Genomic DNA, 17128 nt, shown 5'->3' with positions numbered 1-17128 from the left:
ATGGTAAGGTTCCCAGAGGCAGTTGCGGCACCAGGGGAGATGTATATGGCATGGATTTTAGGAACCGGGAGATGGAAAAAGATGCTTGGTTGGTCCTCCTACTTCAAATTTGGCCGAAACACAAGTGGCTGTCACAAAACAGTCCGGCCACGAGATAGATAGATTTGATAGATAGATACATAGATCAATAGATGCAATATACATTTGATAGATACGATTGATAGTTAGATAGATTTGATAGATAAATAGATAGATTTGATAGATATATAATTTCCCAGACAGAGAATTACAAGACGTGCGGTCTGGGACCCATGGTAAGGTTCCCAGAGGCAGTTGCGGCACCAGGGGAGATGTATATGGCATGGATTTTAGGAACTGGGAGATGGAAAAAGATGCTTGGTCGGTCCTCCTACTTCAAATTTGGGGCACTGCGCGTGCAATCGTGGCCGGACTTTTAGCCGACGGACATTTGGCCGACGGACATTTGGCCGAAACACAAGTGGCTGTCACAAAACAGTCCGGCCACGAGATAGATAGATTTGATAGATAGATACATAGATTACATAAATCAATAGATGCAATATACATTTGATAGATACGATAGATATTTACATAGATTTGATAGATAAATAGATAGATTTGATAGATATATAATTTCCCAGACAGAGAATTACAAGACGTGCGGTCTGGGACCCATGGTAAGGTTCCCAGAGGCAGTTGCGGCACCAGGGGAGATGTATATGGCATGGATTTTAGGAACCGGGAGATGGAAAAAGATGCTTGGTCGGTCCTCCTACTTCAAATTTGGGGTACTGCACGTGCAATCGTGGCCGGACTTTTAGCCGACGGACATTTGGCCGAAACACAAGTGGCTGTCACAAAACAGTCCGGCCACGAGATAGATAGATTTGATAGATAGATACATAGATTACATAGATCAATAGATGCAATATACATTTGATAGATACGATTGATAGTTAGATAGATTTGATAGATAAATAGATAGATTTGATAGATACATAATTTCCCAGACAGAGAATTACAAGACGTGCGGTCTGTGACCCATGGTAAGGTTCCCAGAGGCAGTTGCGGTGCCAGGGGACGTGTATATGGCATGGATTTTAGGAACCGGGAGATGGAAAAAGATGCTTGGTCGGTCCTCCTACTTCAAATTTGGCCGAAACACAAGTGGCTGTCACAAAACAGTCCGGCCACGAGATAGATAGATTTGATAGATAGATACATAGATTACATAAATCAATAGATGTAATATACATTTGATAGATACGATAGATATTTACATAGATTTGATAGATAAATAGATAGATTTGATAGATATATAATTTCCCAGACAGAGAATTACAAGACGTGCGGTCTGTGACCCATGGTAAGGTTCCCAGAGGCAGTTGCGGGTGCCAGGGGACGTGTATATGGCATGGATTTTAGGAACCGGGAGATGGAAAAAGATGCTTGGTCGGTCCTCCTACTTCAAATTTGGGGCACTGCGCGTGCAATCGTGGCCGGACTTTTAGCCAACGGACATTTGGCCGAAACACAAGTTTCATTTTTTTTTTTAAATGTACACTTACACTACTATTAAACAATATATGAGTGATGGCACTGGGCAAGTGGGCACAGTATACGCTGTGAGCCTGACACAAAAAAGCAGACTGATGTTTCACAGTCCAAAAAGTTTTTATTTTTTTAAATGTACACTTACACTACTATTAAACAAGATATGAGTGGTGCCACTGGGCAAGTGGGCACAGTATACGCTGTGAGCCTGGCACACATGCTGGCAGGCAGGCAACTGCAATTAGATTATAGTAGCAGACTGATGTTTCACAGTTAAAAAAGTTTTTTTTTTTTAAATTTACACTACTGTTACAACAGATATGAGTGGTGGCACTGGGCAAGTGGCCCGGGCACACACGTGGGCAGGCAGGCAAATGCAATTAGAATTACAATAGCAGACTGATGTTTCACAGTCAAAAAAGTTTTTTTTTTTTAAATTATTTACACTACTGTTACACCAGATATGAGTGGTGGCACTAGTTGGCAAGTGGGCCTGGCACACACGCTGGCAGGCAACTGCAATTAGATTACGCTAGCAGACCGATGTTTCACAGTCAAAAAAGTTTGTTTTTTTTAAATTTACACTACTGTTACAACAGATATGAGTGGTGGCACTAGTTGGCAAGTGGGACTGGCACACACGCTGGCAGGCAACTGCAATTAGATTACAGTAGCAGACTGATGTTTCACAGTCAAAAAAGTATATATTTTTAAAAATGTACACTAATGTTACAACAGATATGAGTGGTGGCACTAGTTGGCAAGTGGGCCTGGCACACACGCTGGCAGGCAGGCAACTGCAATTAGATTACACTAGCAGACTGATGTTTCACAGTCAAAAAAGGTTTTTTTTTTAAATTTACACTACTGTTACAACAGATATGAGTGGTGGCACTAGTTGGCAAGTGGGCCTGGCAAACACGCTGGCAGGCAGGCAACTGCAATTAGATTACACTAGCAGACTGATGTTTCACAGTCAAAAAAGTTTTTTTTTTTTAAATTTACACTACTGTTACAACAGATATGAGTGGTGGCACTAGTTGGCAAGTGGGCCTGGCACACACACTGGCAGGCAGGCAGGCAACTGCAATTAGATTACACTAGCAGACTGATGTTTCACAGTCAAAAAAGTTTGTTTTTTTTAAATTTACACTACTGTTACAACAGATATGAGTGGTGGCACTAGTTGGCAAGTGGGCCTGGCACACACACTGGCAGGCAGGCAGGCAACTGCAATTAGATTACACTAGCAGACTGATGTTTCACAGTCAAAAAAGTTTTTTTTTTTTAAATTTACACTACTGTTACAACAGATATGAGTGGTAGCACTTAGCAAGTGGGCCTGGCACACACGCTGGCAGGCAGGCAACTGCAATTAGATTACACTAGCAGACTGATGTTTCACAGTCAAAAAAGTTTTTTTAAAAAAATTTTACACTACTGTTACAACAGATATGAGTGGTGGCACTAGTTGGCAAGTGGGCCTGGCACACACGCTGGCAGGCAGGCAGGCAACTGCAATTAGATTACACTAGCAGACTGATGTTTCACAGTCAAAAAAGTTTTTTTTACAAAATTGACACTACTGTTACAACAGATATGAGTGGTGGCACTTAGCAAGTGGGCCTGGCAAACACGCTGGCAGGCAACTGCAATTAGATTACACTAGCAGACTGATGTTTCACAGTCAAAAAAGTTTTTTTTTAAAAAAATTACACTACTGTTACAACAGATATGAGTGGTGGCACTTAGCAAGTGGGCCTGGCACACACGCTGGCAGGCAGGCAACTGCAATTAGATTACACTAGCAGACTGATGTTTCACAGTCAAAAAAGTTTTTTTTTTTTAAATTTACACTACTGTTACAACAGATATGAGTGGTGGCACTAGTTGGCAAGTGGGCCTGGCACACACGCTGGCAGGCAGGCAACTGCAATTAGATCACACTAGCAGACTGATGTTTCACAGTCAAAAAAGTTTTTTTTTAAAAAAAATTTACACTACTGTTACAACAGATATGAGTGGTGGCACTAGTTGGCAAGTGGGCCTGGCACACACGCTGGCAGGCAGGCAACTGCAATTAGATTACACTAGCAGACTGATGTTTCACAGTCAAAAAAGTTTTTTTTTTTTTTAATTTACACTACTGTTACAACAGATATGAGTGGTGGCACTTAGCAAGTGGGCCTGGCACACATGCTGGCAGGCAACTGCAATTAGATTACACTAGCAGACTGATGTTTCACAGTCAAAAAAGTTTTTTTAAAAAAAATTTACACTACTGTTACAACAGATATGAGTGGAGGCACTAGTTGGCAAGTGGGCCTGGCACACACGCTGGCAGGCAGGCAACTGCAATTAGATCACACTAGCAGACTGATGTTTCACAGTCAAAAAAGTTTTTTGAAAAAAAATTTACACTACTGTTAAAACAGATATAAGTGGTGGCACTAGTTGGAAAGTGGGCCTGGCACACACACTGGCAGGCAGGCAACTGCTATTAGATTACACTAGCAGACTGATGTTTCACAGTCAAAAAAGTTTTTGTTTTTTTAAATTTACACTACTGTTACAACAGATATGAGTGGTGGCACAGTATATGCTGTGAGCCTGGCACACACGCTGGCAGGCAGGCAGGCAACTGCTATTAGATTACACTAGCGGACTGATGTTTCACAGTCAAAAAAGTTATTTTTTTTTAAATTTACACTACTGTTACAACAGATATGAGTGGTGGCACTAGTTGGCAAGTGGGCCTGGCACACACGCTGGCAGGCAGGCAACTGCAATTAGATTACACTAGCAGACTGATGTTTCACAGTCAAAAAAGTTTTTTAAAAAAAATTTACACTACTGTTACAACAGATATGAGTGGTGGCACTAGTTGGCAAGTGGGCCTGGCACACACACTGGCAGGCAACTGCAATTAGATTACACTAGCAGACTGATGTTTCACAGTCAAAAAAGTTTTTTTTTTTAAATTTACACTACTGTTACAACAGATATGAGTGGTGGCACTAGTTGGCAAGTGGGCCTGGCACACACGCTGGCAGGCAGGCAGGCAGGCAACTGCAATTAGATTACACTAGCAGACTGATGTTTCACAGTCAAAAAAGTTTTTTTTTTTAAATTTACACTACTGTTACAACAGATATGAGTGGTGGCACTTAGCAAGTGGGCCGGGCACACACGCTGGCAGGAAGGCAACTGCAATTAGATTACACTAGCAGACTGATGTTTCACAGTCAAAAAAGTATTTTTTTAAAAATTTATACTACTGTTACAACAGATATGAGTGGTGGCACTAGTTGGCAAGTGGGCCTGGCACACACGCTGGCAGGCAGGCAACTGCAATTAGATTACACTAGCAGACTGATGTTTCACAGTCAAAAAAGTTTTTTTTTTTACAAAATTTACACTACTGTTACAACAGATATGAGTGGTGGCACTGCAGGCAGACAACTGCAATTAGATTACACTAGCAGACTGATGTATCACAGTCAAAATTACACAGGTAAAAAAAAAAAAAAAAGATGTTCTACCCTAAAAAGGGCTTTTTCGGGTGCTGTACTTACAGCAGAGATCAGATGAGTCCTTCAGGACTGTAGTGGACACTGAATACACTAGCCTAGCTATCAATTTCCCTATAAAATCATCAGCAGCTACACTATCCCTCCTCTCACTAAGAATGCAGGATCAGAATGAATCTAAAATGGCTGCTGTCCAGGAGCTGGGAGGGTCTGGGAGGGAGTGTCTGCTGCTGATTGGCTGGAATGTGTCTGCAGACTGTGAGATACAGGGTCAAAGTTTACTCAATAATGACGAATAGGGGGCGGATCGAACATCGCATATGTTCGCCCGCCTCGGCAAACGCGAGCATGCTATGTTCGCCGGGAACTATTCACCGGCGAACTATTCGCGACATCACTAGTTATGTATATATATATATATATATACTACTTAGAAGACAGAGCTCATAAATATAAAATGAACCAAAGCAGAACTAGGGCCACACCGGATATTTAAACCCACACTATGAATGCAACAGTGATACCCTCATCAAGTGTGCTTAAACATATATTGATTTATTAAAAATACAAAGCCATAAACAGGAGCAGATGACGGTTCAGTACACAAAAGATAATAAACAATTTTCACCCAAAGATATATTAGCATGCTATATATGAACCGGCTATTGAAAAGTCCACCTGTATATCCGGGCACATAGTGTTAACAACACGCTCCGGTTAAAAGTGAACAAAATTACCGTCCTTTATGCTCTTAGGTGCAGGTGTTTGTCCGGTACCGGACTTGGTTATACCTTAGAGAGTCAATTATTGACAGTAACTCAATGCCAAATTCCTCTTTGCTTTCCTTCACTTGAACAATATCACTACGGGTACCTTCCAAATATGGACTTTTCAATAGCCGGTTCATATATATGCTAGCATGCTAATATATCTTTGGGTGAAAATTGTTTATTTTCTTTTGTGTTGAACCGTCATCTGCTCCTGTTTATGGCTTTGTATTTTTTTTTTATTTTTTTTTTTAAATTCTTTTTTATTAAAGAAGCACAGGTACAAAAGATTAGAAGTAAACAGTTACAAAATGGGGATATATCGACATTACAGTACATATTTTGCAGTAGTTTCTACATGTTGGATATCAGTACATCATTAGCAATACACTTGAGTTTGATAAGAACAAGAATAAGTGATGATTTCTATGCACATTACAAACTGATCCCAAGAGTGATTGACTAGGATACTTGCCACTCTTAAGTACAGTAATAGATTTATCAGGACTAATTGGGTACCACTTCTTGTTAATCCTGTGTCTCTTAATTTTATAACAACCACATAATAAAACAAAACAAAAACAACACACATACCAAAACAAATACAAAAACAGATAAAAAAAAAATGACCACATCGTTGCCATAGTGATTCTATCTAGGTACGCAGTCGGCAAATCTAATAGACCTCCATGACATGGTTAAGGAGAGCGACCATAGTGTGATTTAATTTAAACCCTAACGGTGTGGTAGGAGTTGCAGGCTCATGATAAACTAAAATCTGTGTCGTACCATAGGGAGAAGATAGTAGCGTGCAACTTCTACCACCGCTCAGTCTCAGCAGTGACAACACTATTACAAACTAAACCATGGTGCATGGAGTACACCAAATTTGTCAAGTCAATACAGATACAAGGTGTCATCACTTAAGTTCTAAATGCCCCATAATCAAAGCAGCTAGAAAATTGTAGGTAATAGTCCGGCTTAATTTAGCAATCCGTGACAGGTTTATAAAGTGTTTTCAAGCCCTTTACAACAAATCCAAGCCTCTTAATTGAATCCTTTGTACCTGGGTATCTTTTCCTGTTGTATGAATGTAAACTGTATGACAGCGAGTCAGTAGTTTTCATAGTTCCCACTAGTTCAGTTCTAATTGGCCAGTACATTGCTAGAATATGGGATCCATTCATGTAAGAGAGAAAGAACATTTCCTCAGAACAATAAAACACCCAAAAAAACAAAACAAAAAAACAAATAGCCAACAGGGCTATGGCTAAGAACCAATCTGGAGAATACATTTAGGAGATCGACAACGTGGCAAGGCTTTGTCATCGACATTATAGCGTTATAGCGCAGTGGATTTGCAAATGAGCCCTGCAACAGAAGTGATCGATTATATTAATGAGGCTATTTTAATCAGCCCATCAGATCCTGAATTTGTCCACTTAACCAATACCTTCCCTGTGTCTCTGAACCCGCAAAGAGCTGGAACCAGCTCTCGTTTCGCTTTGCCGGCACAATTGCAGAAGCCCTGAAGTGAAGGGTGTCACACGGTTGCTTTCTAACTCTAGTTCCTGCGCCATATATTCTTTTTGAGCCTTGGATCTCACTACATTATTTATGCAGGGAAGCGTGTCAGCATGGCACGCAGATATTTTCAAAGTACACGGCTTTACACTCAAAGGAAGCTCTTGCGCCTTATTCACATTATAGCTTTCAAGACAGATATTATCCACAGCGGGGCAGGAAAGGTTCAAATTTCCACCCACCTCTTTTATCCTCAAGTAATCAGGTGCACTAAACGTGGGGATAAAGCTTGTTGGAGCATTAATAAATCCCATGTTCATTAACATTAGGGCAGGTCGATCAGAGGTTGTCTCCACCGTTGCTTCAGTGTGAACAGATGCTGTGTCGGCAGGGGCCTGTTTTAAGCCCTTTGATTTCTTATACCGTTGAACCTCGCTCAAAAGTTCCCCCATTGATGCCGATAGGGAGTCCAATAAAGGTGCAAACAGTTCAGCTAGATTAGCAGTAATAAGTTCCATCTTGCCAAGGTATACAATAAGATATGAACTACGAAGAAACTATATACAGAGTGGCAGCTCTATGTCCCGCCACAGCACCAGCCGGCATCTATCATTAGAAATTGCTTCTCAGTAGCCAAGGGATGGAAATCCTTGATCCCAAAAGGTTCCCAGACACAAATATTGTCAAGGGCAGAACGGATGGCTAAAGATACGACCACCAAACAACTTAATGAGTTACAGCTTATACAGAGCTACATAAGTTAGTGGCCATCTTGGATTGCCGCCCACCGGAAGTGTCCTGGCTTTGTATTTTTAATAAATCAATATATGTTTAAGCACAGTCGATGAGGGTATCACTGTTGCATTCATAGTGTGGGTTTAAATATCTGGTGCGGCCCTAGTTCTGCTTTGGTTCATTTTATATTTATGAGCTCTGTCTTCTAAGTAGTATATATACATTTTTGGGACTGCCAGCACGGATATAGGTGCCTGTTACATAGCATTCTGAGTGCCCCCTAGCCCAAGTATAAAACATATATATGTATATATATATATATATATATATATATATATATATATATATATATATATATATATATATATATATATATATATATATAATATTAATTATACTGTCTTTAAATAGAAATAATAAAAACACAACAGGCAACTTTAATTACATTTTAATTTATATGCAAATATTTAAACATTATGCATTCTACATAACAATGCATCATTTAAATATAGAATATATGTAGGGCCTTAGTTTTAGGTTATGGCAGATTAGGGGTCAATGTCTAAATAATATGCTTTGTTGTGTACAACACATAGTTTAAATTATTATAGATCTCTTAAAAGGGATTTAATGTTTGCTTAATATTATTTTAAACCTATTTTCAAATATATATTTATGTTTGAAATAATAGCATGCAGCTATTAAATCCCTTTTAATATGTCCACAATACTTAATTTAATAATTTACATTGTACAAAAAAAAATGCACATTTTGTCATGGAGATCAGGTAAATGCTGGAGGACCGGTAAAACCTCCTTGGCTTATCCGGGCTCCTGGAACTCGGTGCCATATCAAAATTGAGCCACGGACTGTCACTAAATAAATGGGGTGTCAATTGAGTAGGGTGCAAGGGATCAAGTGGTTCTTTCAGTATGTTGTCTGCAAATTTGTTGAGGCACCTAGGGATACCATTTGTTTGGGGGTGCTACTATCTGGGAGAATGGGGGACACTTCAAATCTGGTATCCCATTCCTCCAAGAAGGCAGCACCCCCAAACAAGTGATATCCCTAGGTGCCTTATCTAATTTAAACAAATACATGTGCACATATATTTACAAAACTTTTACTATTGACAGTCATTCATTATTCCAAAAGACCATAAAAATTGAAGCAATCTTGCACTATTGTTGTAAAGTTATAAAGAAACATAAACCATTCCCTAATCAGTTACTTTTAACTGCCTAGCTGTTTTCTATTATCACTTCCCTATATATTACACTATAGCAGGGCTCAGCTGAGTTCTTAAAGTCATAGAACTGAAGTGACACAAAACTACCTTAGATCCACTGTCCTAATAACCAGCAGCAATGCTTCCTAAGTTATCCTGGACTCCTAATGACACTATGAGGGCAGAGGTGAGGGGGAAGAACTAGGCTGCAGTGAGTCAAATTACTATAAACAAGAACAGATGATACAGAGTGCTAAAATATGAAGATCTACAGGAGTAGCCAAGTAATCTACCCTCTTTTATAAACATATCAACACAGTGTCGAGGAGCTGTTTGTAAGTGTTTTTTCTTCTGATATATGGCAGTTTATCACTCAGAGAAGATGCAGCAAGGAGTTCCTGCCTAGACCTGCTCTGAATTATCATGCAGAGTACTTGCTACACGCACAGCCCCGCCGGCAGCTCCTCCCCATTAACTCGTGTCACACATGCTTCAGCTCAGCTGCAGTCCTCCAAATCTCCCGGAGAGGACATTTCCAGGGGAAAAAAAATCCAGGGACATCCAATAAAATCCAGAGACTGTGCTTGGAAATCAGGGACTGTTGGCAACTATGCAACAACAGCAAATGCAATGGTGCAAACCTCTGCCACCACCACCAGCAGTACTGTTAGAGACAGAGGGGAATGGCATGTTGGTTCACTGACTGTGATAAGCAGTGGTGGCTGTGGCACCTCATCACTCAAAAAGCAGGCTTCCTTTGTTGAATCTCAGCCACAGCCACCAGCTAAGAAAACTAGTGGAACAACTAGCAGTCTGTTTCAATTAAGTCATAAAAGTAATATGCCCCATGGACATGAGGTAATTAGGGCCGTTGCCAACCTTGAAGAGGAAATGGCTACTACCAGCAACAAGCCTAAGGAAGAGGAAGTTAGCCTAAAGTTGACTCCACATTTTTAGTGAGTGTTAGATGCCAGTCTCACTACAACCTCTGTCCAATTATGTAAGGACGTTGCTTTTACCTTAAATAAGAAAGAATTTGCTTATGATGAGTCAGAGGTGTATGTAATAGATGAGGGTGTAGGCGATGACGCTACAAACACTGCCTCTCCTCAGCCATCTTAACCTCCTTCTGGCAGTTCTTCTGGAGCTGTGCCAAGTCAAGAACACTATGGTGACAGTCCAGACCGAGCTCCAGGTCCTTCCTCTGCAAGGGCTAGTTCCCTTGCTACCACCACTACCAGTGGTTCCACCAACACTACTACTACTACTAGCAGCAGCAGCAGATGCAGTGTAGGCACCTCCTCTACCTCACAGTGTGCAGTAGCTGGTTCAGAGCGCTGTAGGAAAGTGTGAGAGCACTTTGAGAGATATTAGATTTGATATCTGCAAACACTGCAGCAAAGATATTAGCCATAGCAAAGTGTTGGGAAATCCTTACAAGCTTGGGGATGGACCACCACTTAAAGTCACACCATAAGGCTGTTCTTCTTGGTGAGCAGAGTAGGAGCAGCACTGCCACAGAAAGCCGCAGCACCCCAAGATTGGAATTGACCTCCATCAGTAGCGATACCACCTACCAGAACAGAGGACAGTATTAAATGTCGTCTTTCCTCTCAAGAGCAGGGTCCGATAGAACGGCAGTCATCATTGGCAGCAGCAGCAGCCCACCCATGAGCATTTTTGGACATCTCCCTTGAATGGAAACCACCAAATAGTCCCCCAAAAAAAAGGTGAAATGGCTAATTGGACAGTTGATTGCTATAGGGGGTGCTACTTTTAAAATGATTGAAGGAGAACCCTTCAAGCAGGTGGTTGATGCTCTGAACCAACTTTACCATGTGCCATCTTAAACCAACTTAAGCAGGAATGTAATACCTTCACTTTATTGTTCCTACAAGGCATTGGTGATGGAAGAGATGTCAAAGAATGCTGGGCAGAGCATGTACTTCACTTCAGACCTATGGGGTGCACCCAGTACGCCTTCCTATCATTGACAGCGCACTAGTGGCAACACAATGCCTCTGGGGAGAGAACCATGACTGGAAGGCAAAAGAAACTTGGATATCGTTCCTTCCTTCTCCACACAGAGGTTATGGATCACCAGTATACCTCCACAAACATTTTGGCAGACAAACGTTTGATTTTGACTTTCCTATCCCTTTAAAGGGACAGTCAACACCAGAATGTTGTTGTTTTAAAAGATAGATCATCCCTTAATTACCAATTCCCTAGTTTTGAATAACCAGCACAGTTATAATTATACACATTTTACCTCTGTAATTACCTTGTATCTAAGCCTCAGCAGACTGCCCCCTTATTTCAGTTATTTTGACAGATTTGCATTTTAGCCAATCAGAGCTGTCTCCATGGTAAATTCACATGCATGAGCTCAATGTTTTCTATATGAAACACTTGAACTAATGTCCTCTAGTGGTGAAAAACTATCAAGGCCTTCAAGGTCTAAGAAATTAGCATATGAACCTCCTAGGTTTAGCTTTCAACTAAGAATACCAAGAGAACAAAGCAAAATTGGTGATAAAAGTAAAATTAGAAAGTTATTTAAATTTACATGCCCTATTTGAAACATGAAAGTTTTTTTTGGACTTGACTGTCCCTTTAAGGGGACAATAAACACTAAAAAAATGCTAGATAGAATGAGGCCTTAAAAAAAGATTATTTTGAGAATAACATGTAGATGTTTTTTTTTTAAAACTTTCATTAGTTGTTTAAATATTGACAACATGGGCCCGATCCGATATGCAGCGTCGCCCGCAAAAGCCGGTGACACCGAAATTTGCGCTGGTTTGGTATCCTATATACGGCGTAACCTAGAAGTTACGCCCGTATATTTCTGCCGTCGCCCGTAGTTTTTTGGGCCATAGGCAGGTATACCAAACCAGCGTAGTTTGGTATCCAATATACAGCGTAAGGACTTATGTGGCGAAAATGGAGAAATCTTACTCCATTTTCACCTCGCCACAAAATGCAGCCGTAGTAAGCCTTACGCTGTCTATTGGAGCCCTGTAACTCCCTAAACTGCCTGCTAAATAAAACCTAACACCTAACGCATGCGCAATGTCTATCTACCTGTCAACCGCGATCCCCCGCCGCAATCCCTAATAAAGTTATTAACCCCTAAACCACCGTTCCCGGACCCCGCCGCCACCTAATAAAGTTATTAACCCCTAAACCGCCGCTCCCGGACCCCGCCGCCAGCTATATTAAATCTATAACCCCCTAATGTGAGCTCCTACCCCGCCGCCATCTACCTTACCTACCCCCTAAAGTGAGCTCCTACCCCGCTGCCATCTATTTTAAAAATATTAACCCCTAATTTAATTCCCCTACACCGCCGCCGCCTATATTAAACACATTAACCCCTAATCTAATCCCCCTACACCGCCGCCAGCTATATTAACTAGATTAACCCTTAATCTAATCCCCCTACACCACCGCCGCCACCTATATTAAATTAATTAACCCCTAATCTAATCCCCCTACAGCGCCGCCACCTATATTAAATTAATTAACCCCTAATCTAATCCCCCTACACCGCCGCCAGCTATATTAACTAGATTAACCCCTAATCTAACCCCCCTACACCGCCGCCACCTATTTTAAATTAATTAACCCCTAATCTAATCCCCCTACACTGCCGCCGCCTATATTAAATTAATTAACCCCTAAAATACTAAACTATCCCTACCACTAAACCTAAGTCTAACCCTACAAATAGCCCTGAAAAGGGCTTTTTGCGTGACATTACCCCAAAGTAAACAGCTCTATTGCCAGCCCTCAAAAGGGCTTTTAGCGGGGCATGCCCCAAAGAAAACAGCTCTTTTACCAGCCCTTAAAAGGGCTTTTGGTGGGGCATTGTCACAAAGTAAACAGCTCTTTTGCATCTAAGCTAAATCCCCCTACACCGCCGCCACCTATAATAAATGTATTACCCCCTAATCTAATCCCCCTACACCGCCGCCACCTATATTAAATAGATTAACCCCTAATCTAATCCCCCTACACCGCCGCCACCTATATTAACTATATTAACCCTAATTATATTAGGGTTAATATAGTTAATAAAGTTAGTAGATTATATATATTAACTATATTAACCCTAATTATATTAAGGTTAATATAGTTAATATCGTTATTATATGATATATATATTAAGTATAATAACCCTATCTAACTCTAACATCCCAAACTAAATTCTTATTAAAATAAATCTAATTAATATTAATATTATTAATTAAACTATTTCTATTTAAATCGAAATACTTACCTATAAAATAAACACTAAGATAGCTACAATGTAATTAATAATTACATTGTAGCTATTTTAGGGTTTATATTTATTTTACAGGTAACTTGGTATTTATTTTAACTAGGTACAATAGCTATTAAATAGTTAATAACTATGTAATAGCTACCTAGTTAAAATAATTACCAATGTACCTGTAAAATAAATCCTAACCTAAGTTACAAATACACCTACACTATCAATAAATTAAATAAACTACAAATATCTAAACTAAAATACAATTAAATAAACTAAACTAAATTACCAAAAAAAACAAAAACTAAATTACAAAAAATAAAAAAATAATTACAAGATTTTTAAGCTAATTACACCTATTCTAAGTCCCCTAATAAAATAATAAAGCCCCCCAAAATAAAAAAAATTCCCTACCCTATTCTAAATTAAAAAAGTTCAAAGCTCTTTTACCTTACCAGCCCTTAAAAGGGCCTTTTGCGGGGCATGCCCCAAAGAATTCAACTCTTTTGCATTTATATAAATATACAATACCCCCCCCCTACATTACAACCCACCACCCACATACCCCTATTCTAAACCCACCCAAACCCCCCTTAAAAAAACCTTACACTACCCCCCTGAAGATCTCCCTACCTTGTCTTCACCCAGCCGGGTCGAACTCTTCATCCGATCCGGGCGATGTCCAATCAAGCGGCAGTGAAGTCTTCTTCCATCCGGGCGATGTCTTCAATCAAGTGGCAGTGAAGTTTTCTTCCATCTGGGTGATGTCTTCAATCAAGCGGCAGTGAAGTCTTCTTCCATCCGGCGATGTCTTCTTCCATCCGGCGATGTCTTCAAGCAAAGCGGCATCTTCAATCTTCTTTCTTCGCTCCTCCGCCGCGGAGCATCCATCCGGCACGACGACTTCCCGACGAATGAGGTTTCTTTAAATGACGTCATCCAAGATGGCGTCCGTCGAATTCCGATTGGCTGATAGGATTCTATCAGCCAATCGGAATTAAGGTAGAAAAATCTGATTGGCTGATTGAATCAGCCAATCAGATTCAAGTTCAATCTGATTGGCTGATTGGTTCAGCCAATCGGATTGAACTTGAATCTGATTGGCTGATTCAATCAGCCAATCAGATTTTTCTACCTTAATTCCGATTGGCTGATAGAATCCTATCAGCCAATCGGAATTTGACGGACGCCATCTTGGATGACGTCATTTAAAGAAACCTCATTCGTCGGGAAGTCGTCGTGCCGGATGGATGCTCCGTGGTGGAGGAGTGAAGAAAGAAGATTGAAGATGCCGCTTTGCTTGAAGACATCGCCGGATGGAAGAAGACATCGCCGGATGAAAGAAGACTTCACTGCCGCTTGATTGAAGACATCGCCCGGATGGAAGAAGACTTCACTGCCGCTTGATTGGACATCGCCCGGATCGGATGAAGAGTTCGACCCGGCTGGGTGAAGACAAGTTAGGGAGATCTTCAGGGGGATAGTGTAAGGTTTTTTTAATGGGGGTTTGGGTGAGTTTAGAATAGGGGTATGTGGGTGGTGGGTTGTAATGTTGGGGGGGGGGGTATTGTATATTTATTTAAATGCAAAAGAGCTGAATTCTTTGGGGCATGCCCCGCAAAAGGCCCTTTTAAGGGCTGGTAAGGTAAAAGAGCTTTGAACTTTTTTAATTTAGAATAGGGTAGGGAATTTTCTTTTATTTTGGGGGGCTTTATTATTTTATTAGGGGGCTTAGAATAGGTGTAATTAGCTTAAAAATCTTGTAATTATTTTTTTATTTTTTGTAATTTAGTGTTTGTTTTTTTTGGTAATTTAGTTTAGTTTATTTAATTGTATTTTAGTTTAGATATTTGTAGTTTATTTAATTTATTGATAGTGTAGGTGTATTTGTAACTTAGGTTAGGATTTATTTTACAGGTACATTGGTAATTATTTTAACTAGGTAGCTATTAAATAGTTATTAACTATTTAATAGCTATTGTACCTAGTTAAAATAAATACCAAGTTACCTGTAAAATAAATATAAACCCTAAAATAGCTACAATGTAATTATTAATTACATTGTAGCTATCTTAGGGTTTATTTTATTGGTAAGTATTTAGATTTAAATAGCAATAGTTTAATTAATAATATTAATATTAATTAGATTTATTTTAATAAGAATTTAGTTAGGGATGTTAGAGTTAGATAGGGTTATTATACTTAATATATATATCATATAATAACGATATTAACTATATTAACCCTAATATAATTAGGGTTAATATAGTTAATATATATAATCTACTAACTATATTAACTATATTAACCCTAATATAATTAGGGTTAATATAGTTAATATAGGTGGCGGCGGTGTAGGGGGATTAGATTGGGGGTAATACATTTATTATAGGTGGCGGCGGTGTAGGGGGATTTAGCTTAGATGCAAAAGAGCTGTTTACTTTGTGACAATGACCCGCCAAAAGCCCTTTTAAGGGCTGGTAAAAGAGCTGTTTTCTTTGGGGCATGCCCCGCAAAAAGCCCTTTTAAGGGCTGGCAATAGAGCTGTTTACTTTGGGGTAATGTCACGCAAAAAGCCCTTTTTAGGGCTATTTGTAGGGTTAGACTTAGGTTTAGTGGTAGGGATAGTTTAGTATTTTAGGGGTTAATTAATTTAATATAGGCGGCAGCGATATAGGGGGATTAGATTAGGGGTTAATTAATTTAAAATAGGTGGCGGCGGTATAGGGGGATTAGATTAGGGGTTAATGAATTTAAAATAGGTGGCGGCGGTATAGGGGGATTAGATTAGGGGTTAATTAATTTAAAATAGGTGGCGGCGGTATAGGGGGATTAGATTAGGGGTTAATGAATTTAAAATAGGTGGTGGCGGTATAGGGGGATTAGATTAGGGTTTAATTAATTAAAAATAGGTGGCGGCGGTGTAGGGGGATTAGATTAGGGGTTAATCTAGTTAATATAGCTGGCGGCGGTGTAGGGGGATGAGATTAGGGGTTAATGTGTTTAATATAGGCGGCGGTGTAGGGGGATTAAATTAGGGGTTAATATTTTTAAAATAGATGGCGGCGGGGTAGGAGCTCACTTTAGGGGGTTATAGATTTAATGTAGCTGGTGGCGGGGTCCGGGAGCAGCGGTTTAGGGGTTAATAACTTTATTAGGTGGCGGCAGGGGGCCGGGAGCGGCGGTTTAGGGGTTAATAACTTTATTAGGTGGCGGCGGGGTCCGGGAGCGGCGGTTTAGGGGTTAAAACATTTTTTATTGTTAGGATAGTGAGGGGGGATAGCGGATAGAGGGTTAGACGTGTCGGGCTATGTTAAGGAGGCGTGTTAGACAGTGCGGGTGATTTTATAACTTTAGTCAGGTTTTGTAGGCGCCGGCAGTTTCTAAAGTGCCGTAAGTCACTGGCGACTCCAGAAATTTGTACTTACGCAGATTTCTGGACATCGCTGGTTTGTCAGACTTACGGCACTTTAGCCTCTGACGGCGCCGT

The sequence above is a fragment of the Bombina bombina genome, unplaced genomic scaffold (assembly GCF_027579735.1).
Source record: "Bombina bombina isolate aBomBom1 unplaced genomic scaffold, aBomBom1.pri scaffold_669, whole genome shotgun sequence".
In the NCBI taxonomy this organism is placed as follows: domain Eukaryota; kingdom Metazoa; phylum Chordata; class Amphibia; order Anura; family Bombinatoridae; genus Bombina; species Bombina bombina.
This window is presented reverse-complemented; position numbering follows the sequence as displayed.